At 39.1% G+C, this 9,883-nt stretch overlaps 1 protein-coding gene across 1 annotated transcript in view; it reads left to right on the forward strand.

Moving 5' to 3' along the window:
• The window catches only part of LOC309633727 (uncharacterized protein), a 1,009,062-nt gene that overhangs the window by 966,277 nt on the left and 32,902 nt on the right, over nt 1–9,883 (forward strand). The gene's annotated exons all lie outside the window — the stretch shown is intronic.

Raw genomic sequence — 9,883 nt, forward strand, 5'->3', positions numbered from 1 at the left:
GGGTTTGGTGGTTGCTGCTACTGTATCTAGTGGGTAAAGGCCAGGGGTGCTGCTAAACACCACACTGCACAGGACAACTCCCAACACAAAGAATTATTCAGTCCGAAATAGCAATAGTGCCAAGGGTGAGAAACTGTGCCTGGGCAGTTGCAGGGCTGGGAGGAGTGGGGGGCAGCTCTCTGCATTACACTGTCCAATCTTCAAAACCCTCAGACTTCTAGAAAATCAGATATGGGCAGTAAATTAGAAAAAAAAAAAAAGGCTCTTAATTTTAAAAGCACTTCTAATATAGAAAGAGTGTAATGTATATTGCAGCAGACGGCTGCTAGGGATCATGTAAAAAGAACACCTTTCTTTTATGAATTACTCCCATATGAATTGAGGGCTGGGTTTGCCAGGATGAACAGAAACCCACAGAGCGAGTCTACTGCATTCGGCCAGCAAGTAGTGTACAATATATTTTGCCATGTACTGTTTAATCATAGTTTTTGATTGATCAAGATCTTAAGGCTGGAATTCCATTGCCCCAATCTAGATTTTATTTAGCATAACAATTAACAGCCTCTTCCTTCTGGGTTTGATTTTCATCAAACTGCATTTCCAAATACTATATGCTTGTACCCCACACTGCCTTGTGTATGTGAGTTTCAGGTTGTTCTAAATCAGCTGGTGAATAATGACGTCTTCCAGGCGACGGATTAGTTCCGCAGTGCCAACATCCTTGAGTTATCATTTCAAATTGCACAGAGACTCCTGTAGAGTTAAAGATCATAGTTTATTATTATTTTATTTAAAAAATTTGAGATGTGCACATTAGAAGTGTTTACATTTTTATATAAAGGGAACGGTTTCAACAAACTTAAAATAATTAAGATAAAAAAATCATTAGTTATGCTACAAAAGACAAATCCTTGCCCTCATTCTGAAACTAAACCTAAGCCAGTAACCCATGGGTTTAATTATAAAGAAAAGAAGAACAAAACAGCAACAAAAACTTTAAAAATGATTATAGTAGAGAAATATTTTTAGGAAAGTTTCTACGCATTCAGATTTATTTTGGCATTTAATAATATTTTAATTTGCTGAGACTGAAAATCCCCTTAAAACATAAGCAACAAACCAGGCTGGCTGCCTGGGTAACCAGCCTGGCTTGGAGCAGGGATTATCTGTGAAATGAATCCCTGCATATGCTGTAACAGCTTTGCAGCACCAAGAGACCACACAGGAATCTAGCAGAATCCCTTCTAAGATTGGGGAGAGGAACTATGTCCCTGAGGGTGTCGCTTTTTACTACTCTCTGCTGGGATCAACGGCAGGTATGCCAGCTCTGGGTTCCTGCAGGATGAATTAGGTCAGGTGCCATCCAGGACAGACCCACCTCTTCAGCACTTTATGAGAATTGATTGCCTTGAGCTTTGGCTGGTTTTCAAGGAACAGGTTTCTGTTTCCAAAGGGCTGTGCTTAGAAGGAGGCCTACTCCCCCTCCAGGCCATACTGCAATGGACCAGCCTCACACAAGACCTTCTTTTTGCATATTCAAGTTTGGTATCAAAATAAAGGCTGCCCTTGCAGATACTGTTAGTGACCTTGAAAACTGCTTCTCTTCAAAATAATGTAAACTCATTACTTACTTAAGTACCTAAAGAATTGTGGGGAATCACATATATCCATTACAGAAGGCATTTTAGATTGTCTGCCAAGGTTTTTTCCATTTATTAAGGGCTTTTGTATCTTTGCAGTGTTGTGGTTTATTCCATTTTATAAATATTAGCTTGATTTTTTTTTTAAGCTCTTTTTAAAATTGCAATACTTCTGTGCACACACTGAGCTCAGTGAATGAATTTTTTTGTCCAGGACTTTTCTACCCTATCTGGCAACTATGGAGAGTTGGTGACCACACATCCACAACTGTCTCATCTCATTAGTGGGATTATAAAACACGTGAGAGATTTCTGAATAGCAAGCCCCATTTTTATCATGCTTCAATGTAGTCTATGTTCTTCCTCATGTATATGACTTTTCCTGGGCAGACGCATCTTTTGAGCACAGTAAAGCCATGTCCATACGATTTTCCAAACTGGAAAAAGAAAGTACACAACGGCTGTAGAGAAGAAAAGCAATTAGTGAAGAACTAGGGTCTATACAATATTGAGAATTTTAACCTGAAATTCAATTTTTTTTGTTGTTGCTTTATTTTTTTTGAATTTTTGAATTTTATTTTATTTATTTTTTTATACAGCAGGTTCTTATTAGTTATCTATTTTATACACATCAGTGTATACATGTCAATCCCAATCACCCAATTCATCACACCACCACCCCCACACCCCTGCAGCTTTCCCCCCTTGGTGTCCATATGTTTGTTCTCTACATCTGTGTCTCAATTTCTGCCCTGCAAACTGGTTCATCTGTACCATTTTTCTAGGTTCCACATATATGTGATAATATACGATATTTGTTTTTCTCTTTCTGACTTACTTCACTCTGTGTGACAGTCTCTAGATCCATCCACGTCTCTACAAATGTCCAAATGTTGTTCCTTTTTATGGCTGAGTAATATTCCATTGTATATATGTACCACAACTTCTTTATCCAGTCATCTGTCGATGGACATTTACGTTGCTTCCATGACCTGGCTATTGTAAATAGTGCTGCAGTGAACATTCGGGTGCATGTGTCTTTTTGGATTAGGGTTTTCTCTGGGTATGTGCCCATTAGTGGGATTGCTGGGTCGTATGGTAGTTCTAATTTTAGTTTTCTAAGGAACCTCCATACTGTTCTCCATAGTGGCTGTATCAATTTACATTCCCAGCAACAGTGCAAGAGGGTTCCCTTTTCTCCACACCCTCTCCAGCATCTGTTGTTTGTAGATTTTCTGATGATGCCCATTCTAACTGGTGTGAGGTGATACCTCATTGTAGTTTTGATTTGCATTTCTCTACTAATTAGTGATGTTGAGCAGCTTTTCATGTGCTTCTTGGCCATCTGTATGTCTTCTTTGGAGAAATGTCTATTTAGGTCTCCTGCCCATTTTTGGATTGGGTTGTTTGTTTTTTTAATATTGAGCTGCTTGAGCTGTTTATATATTTTGGAGATCAAGCCTTTGTCCATTGATTCATTTGCAAATGTTTTCTCCCATTCTGAGGGTTGTCTTTTCATTTTGTTTATGGTTTCCTTTGCTGTGCAAAAGCTTTTAAGTTTCATTAGGTCCCATTTGTTTATTTTTGTTTTTATTTCCATTACTCTAGGAGGTGGATCAAAAAAGATCTTACTGTGATTTATGTCAGAGTGTTCTTCCTATGTTTTCCTCTAAGAGTTTTATAGTGTCCGGTCTTACATTTAGCTCTCTAATCCATTTTCAGTTTATTTTTGTGTAGGGTGTTAGAGAGTGTTCTAATTTCATTCTTTTACATGTAGCTGTCCAGTTTTCCCAACACCACTTATTGAAGAGACTGTCTTCTCTCCACTGTATATTCTTGCCTCCTTCTTCATAGACTAGTTGACCATAGGTGCGTGGGTTTATGTCTGGGCTTTCTATCTTGTTCCATTGATCTACATTTCTGTTTTTGTGCCAGTACCATATTGTCTTGATTACTGTAGCTTTGTAGTATAGTCTGAAGACAGGGAGTCTGATTCCTCCAGCTCCGCTTTTTTCCCTCAAGACTGCTTTGGCTATTCGGGGTCTTTTGTGTCTCCATACAAATTTTAAGATTTTTTGTTCTAGTTCTGTAAAAAATGTCATTGGTAATTTGATAGGGAATGCAGTGAATCTGTAGATTGCTTTGGGTAGTATAGTCATTTTCACAATGTTGATTCTTCCAATCCAAGAACATGATATATCTCTCCATCTGTTGGTATCATCTTTAATTTCTTTCATCAGTGTCTTATAGTTTTCTGCATACAGGTCTTTTGTCTCCCTAGGTAGGTTTATTCCTAGGTATTTTATTCTTTTTGTTGCAATGGTAAATGGGAGTGTTTCCATAATTTCTCTTTCAGATTTTTCATCATTAGTGTATAGGAATGCAAGAGATTTCTGTGCATTAATTTTGTATCCTGCAACTTTACCAAATTCATTAATTAGCTCTACTAGTTTTCTGGTGGCAGTTTTAGGATTCTCTATGTATAGTATCATGTCATCTGCAAACAGTGACAGTTTTACTTCTTCTTTTCCAATTTGTATTCCTTTTATTTCTTTTTCTTCTCTTATTGCCATGGCTAGGACTTGCAAAACTATGTTGAATAATAGTGGTGAGAGTGGACATCCTTGTCTCGTTCCTGATCTTAGAGGAAATGCTTTCAGTTTTTCACCACTGAGAATGATGTTTGCTGTGGGTTTGTCATATATGGCCTTTATTATGTTGAGGTAGGTTCCCTCTATGCCCACTTTCTGGAGAGTTTTTATCATAAATCGGTGTTGAATATTGTCGAAAGCTTTTTCTGCATCTATTGAGATGATCATATGGTTTTTATTCTTCTATTTGTTAATATGGTGTATCACATTGATTGATTTGTGTATATCGAAGAATCCTTGCATCCCTGGGATAAATCCCACTTGATAGTGGTGTACGATCCTTTTATTGTGTTGTTGGATTCTCTTTGCTAGTTTTCTGTTGAGGATTTTTGCATCTATATTCAACAGTGATATTGGTCTGTAATTTTCTTTTTTTGTAGTGTATTTGTCTGGTTTTGGTATCAGGGTGATGGTGACCTCATAGAATGAGTTTGGGAGTGTTCCTTCCTCTGCAATTTTTTGGAAGATTTGAGAAGGATGGGTGTTACCTCTTCTCTAAATGTTTGATAGAATTCACCTGTGAATCCATGTGGTCCTGGACTTTTGTTTGTTGGAAGATTTTTAATCACAGTTTCAATTTCATTTCTTGTGATTGGTCTGTTCATATTTTCTATTTCTTCCTGATTCAGCCTTGGAAGGTTATACCTTTCTAAGAATTTGTCCATTTCTTCCAGGTTTGCCATTTTATTGGCATAGAGCTGCTTGTAGTAGTCTCTTAGGATGCTTTGTAGTTCTGCTGTGTCTGTTGTAACTTCTCGTTTTTCATTTCTAATTTTATTGATTTGAGTCCTCTCCCTCTTTTTCTTGATGAGTCTGGCTAATGGTTTATCAATTTTGTTTATCTTCTGAAAGAACCAGCTTTTAGTTTTATTGATCTTTGCTATTGTTTTCTTTGTTTCTATTTCATTTATTTCTGCTCTGATCTTTATGATTTCTTTCCTTCTGCTAACTTTGGGTTTTGTTTGTTCTTCTTTCTCTAGTTCCTTTAGGTATAACGTTAGATTGTTTATTTGAGATTTTTCTTGTTTCTTAAGATAGGCTTGTATAGCTATAAATTTCCCTCTTAAAACTGCTTTTTCTGCATCCCATAGGTTTTGGATTGTCGTGTTTTCATTGTCATTTGTCTCTAGGTATTTTTTTATTTCCTCTTTGATATCTTCAGTGATCTCTTGGTTATTTAGTAACGTATTGTTTAGCCTCCATGTGTTTGTGTTTTTTACGTTTTTTCCCCTGTAATTGATTTCTAATCTCATAGTGTTGTGGTCAGAAAAGATGCTTGATATGATTTCACTTTTCTTAAATTTACTGAGGCTTGACTTGTGACCCAAGATGTTGTCTATTCTGGAGAATGTTCCATGCGCACTTGAGAAGAAAGTGTAATCTGCTGTTTTTGGATGGAATGTCCTATAAATATCAGTCAAATATATCTGGTCAATTGTGTCATTTAAAGCTTCTGTTTCCTTATTTATTTTCATTTTGGATGATCTGTCCATTGGTGTAAGTGAGGTGTTAAAGTCCCCCACTATTATTGTGTTACTGTCGATTTCCTCTTTTATAGCTGTTAGCAGTTGCCTTATGTATTGAGGTGCTCCTATGTTGGGTGTATATATAATTGTTATATCGTCTTCTTGGATTGATCCCTTGATCATTATGTAGTGTCCTTCCTTGTCTCTTGTAACATTCTTTATTTTAAAGTCTATTTGATCTGATATGAGTATTGCTACTCCAGCTTTCTTTTGATTTCCATTTGCATGGTATATCTTTTTCCATCCCCTCACTTTCAGTCTGTATGTGTCCCTAGGTCTGAAGTGGGTCTCTTGTAGACAGCATATATATGGGTCTTGTTTTTGTATCCATTCAGTGAGCCTGTGTCTTTTGGTTGGAGCATTTAATCCATTCACGTTTAAGGTAATTATTGATATGTATGTTCCTATTACCATTTCCTTAATTGTTTTTTGTTTGTTTTTGTAGGTCCTTTTCTTCTCTTGTGTTTCCCACTTAGAGAAGTTCTTTTAGCATTTGTTGTAAAGCTGGTTTGGTGGTGCTGAATTCTCTTAGCTTTTGCTTGTCTGTAAAGCTTTTGATTTCTCCATCGAATCTGAATGAGATCCTTGCCGGGTAGAGTAATCTTGGTTGTAGGTTCTTCCCTTTCATCACTGTAAGTATATCATGCCACTCCCTTCTGGCTTGTAGAGTTTCTGCTGAGAAATCAGCTGTTAACCTTATGGGAGTTCCCTTGTATGTTATTTGTCGTTTTTCCCTTGCTGCTTTCAATAATTTTTCTTTGTCTTTAATTTTTGCCAATTTGATTACTATGTGTCTCAGCTTGTTTCTCCTTGGGTTTATCCTGTATGGGACTCTCTGCGCTTCCTGGACTTGGGTGGCTATTTCCTTTCCCATGTTAGGGAAGTTTTCGACTATAATCTCTTCAAATATTTTCTCGGTCCTTTCTCTCTCTTTTCACCTCCTGGGACCCCTATAATGCGAATGTTGTTGTGTTTAATGTTGTCCCAGAGGTCTCTATTGCTGTCTTTATTTCTTTTCATTCTTTTTTCTTTTTTCTGTTCTGTAGCAGTGAATTCCACCATTCTGTCTTCCAGGTCACTTTTCCGTTCTTCTGCATCAGTTATTCTGCTATTGATTCCTTCTAGTGTAGTTTTCATTTCAGTTATCGTATTGTTCATCTCTGTTTGTTTGTTCTTTAATTCTTCTAGGTCTTTGTTAAACATTTCTTGCATCTTCTCGATCTTTGCCTCCATTCTTTTTCTGAGGTCCTGGATCATCTTCACTATCATTATTCTGAATTCTTTTTCTGGAAGATTGCCTATCTCCACTTCATTTAGTTGTTTTTCTGGGGTTTTATCTTGTTCCTTCATCTGGTACATAGCCCTCTGCCTTTTCGTCTTGTCTATCTTTCTGTGAATGTGGTTTTTGTTCCACAGGCTGCAGCATTGTAGTTCTTCTTGCTTCTGCTGTCTGCCTTCTGGTGGATGAGGCTATCTATGAGGGTTGTGCAAGTTTCCTGATGGGAGGGACTGGTGGTGGGTAGAGCTGGCTGTTGACCTGGTGGGCAGAGCTCAGTAAAACTTTAATCCACTTGACTGCTGATGGATGGGGCTGGGTTCCCTCCCTGTTGGTTGTTTGGCCTGAGGTAACCCAACACTGGAGCCTACCCGGGCTTTTCGGTGGGGCTAATGGCTGACTCTTGGAGGGCTCACACCAAGGAGTACTTCCCAGAACCTTGTCCTCACGGTGAGACAGAGCCACCCCCCGCCTCTGCAGGAGACCCTCCAACACTAGTAGGTAGGTCTGGTTCAGTCTCCTATGGGGTCACTGCTCCTTCTCCTGGGTCCTGATGTGCACACTACTTTGTGTGTGCCCTCCAAGACTGGAGTCTCTGTTTCCCCTAGTCCTGTTGAAGTCCTGCAGTCTAATCTCACTAGCCTTCAAAGTCTGATTTTCTTGGAATTCCTCCTCCTGTTGCTGGATCCCCAGGTTGGGAAGCCTGACTTGGGGCTCAGAACCTTCCCTCCAGTGGGTGGACTTCTATGGTATAAGTGTTCACCAGTCTGTGAGTCACCCACCCAGCAGTTATGGGATTTGATTTTATTGTGGTTGCCCCCCTCTTACTGTCTTATTGTTGCTTCTCCTTTGTCTTTGGATGTGGGGTATCTTTTTTGGTGAGTTCCAGTGTCTTTCTGTTGATTATTGTTCATCAGTTAGTTGTGATTCCGGTGTTCTCGCAGGAGGGAGTGAGAGCATGTCCTTCTACTCTGCCATCTTGAACCAATCTCTCAATGTTTTTTCCCGATTTATTACAAATCCATTTATTTCTATTCCTTTAGGAAACTAAACTAATCATTTATGTTATTTAATTCAATTGGTATTTTTTAAAAGAGGCATAGTATAAAGCTATTTCTGTTACTGAATCAGGTCTGGCTGCCTACCGCTTGAAAAATCAATACTCGAGAGAGAGAAAAATATTGGTAGAAAGGAAAGGTGCCTTTAATCAGAATGCCAGCAATCTGGGGAGACAGTGAACTCAGTGTCCCCCAAAACCACTTCCAAAGATTCTGCTCAGCCATGAAAATTTTAAAGGGAAGAAGCGAAGTAATCTCAGTTAATCATTGAGACAGGAGGTCAGAGTCGTTGCCATCCCTCACTGTGTGCAGGCTCGTCCTGCAGGTTTGTGGTCTCCTCGAGATCTTCCTCTAGGTGCTATCTTATTCACACAGTTTGGTCGCACAGTTTGTTCACAACATTACTGAAGGGGAAGCTAGCAAAGAGATCTGATCATCTGTTAATTACATATCCTTCATTCCTATTTCTTTGATCTGTGGAAAGAACCAACAAGTTAGGCAAGGTGTTGTGTGACCAAAGGACTTGAAAGGTGTGCTGGGGTCAGAAATGAGTAAAACATGGGGGCACCTGCTTTAAGGTTAGTGACAAGACAAAAGGGGCCTCCTGCAAAGAGCTCTTTCCTTCCAAAAGGTGCTTACATTTCTCTATCAGCAAAGTGAGCTGCCATGGCATAATAATGGCATGGTGGCAAATCTTTTCTGTGAAATTTTCTTGAAAACCTTCATTTTCAGGAGTGCAATTGTCTCTAAACAGAAAATTATCACAAGATACCTGTTTAGTTTAAAGAAGAAAAAAAAAAGAAACCACAGTTTGGTGTGAAGAGCTCATTCCTCTTTGCTGAGATTGTTTCAAAGTCCCAATGGGACCAGCACTTCTCTGAGCTGTTATACAGATCGCAGCCCCTCCTAGAAAGAGGTGCAGGATTTTCTGTGATGAGAGGAAAGAGGAGGCTGACCACCCCTTCGGCTGAAAAGGTGAATTTTGAATAAGTCAGAAGAAACCTTCAGGGACCCAGCATCACAAACACTGACTTTCCAACCCTCGGGGAAGCTTTCCCAGTAAGAAATCTCCGCTTTCAATTCCCTGGAGCTGGTGGCCTCCTTGTCACCCCCTCAGCCTGGAGTTATGCTGTGTAGTGGAAATGCCACCTGAATTCCAATGTGGCAATTCCTATTCCTATGGAAAACATAAGCATTCTTAGTTGTCCCTTGTGAGAAATTTCTAATGTTTTAGGAACTAAGGAAAACTTGATCTCCCCTGAAGTGTTGATGTGATTTCCTTTGTAAGTGAATTAGAACCAGGATCTAAATGCTAAAATCTTCCCAAGAGTTGACATTTCTTTACTTTGTTTAAACCTTGTTTACTTCTTTATAATTAACCTTTAAATAGTGATGTTATTTTTAATAATTTCAATATATTGGTCCTTTATATATGGTATCTTAGTCTCTTTGGTGCAAGAGATAGGGAGTGAATAAAGAATTGAATCAGCATGCTCGATACCCTGGTGGCTGCTGTCCTCTGATCCTGGGAAGTTGTTTGCCCACCCATGTGCCAGAAGGTGACATTTAGATGTGAGAACCCCAGAGGCAACAGGACAGCATGACCTCAGGAACACCGGTGCTTGTACTTCCCAGACACATCTGTTTCCCTGTTTGTCATAGTTGCCGCACCCTCATCCCCAGGAACTGCAATCATGGTCCTTCTCCAGGATTCTGGGAAGGCTGCCCTTGG

This window comes from Balaenoptera borealis (assembly GCF_965194805.1).
Source record: "Balaenoptera borealis genome assembly, chromosome: 8".
NCBI classification, from domain to species: Eukaryota; Metazoa; Chordata; class Mammalia; order Artiodactyla; family Balaenopteridae; genus Balaenoptera; species Balaenoptera borealis.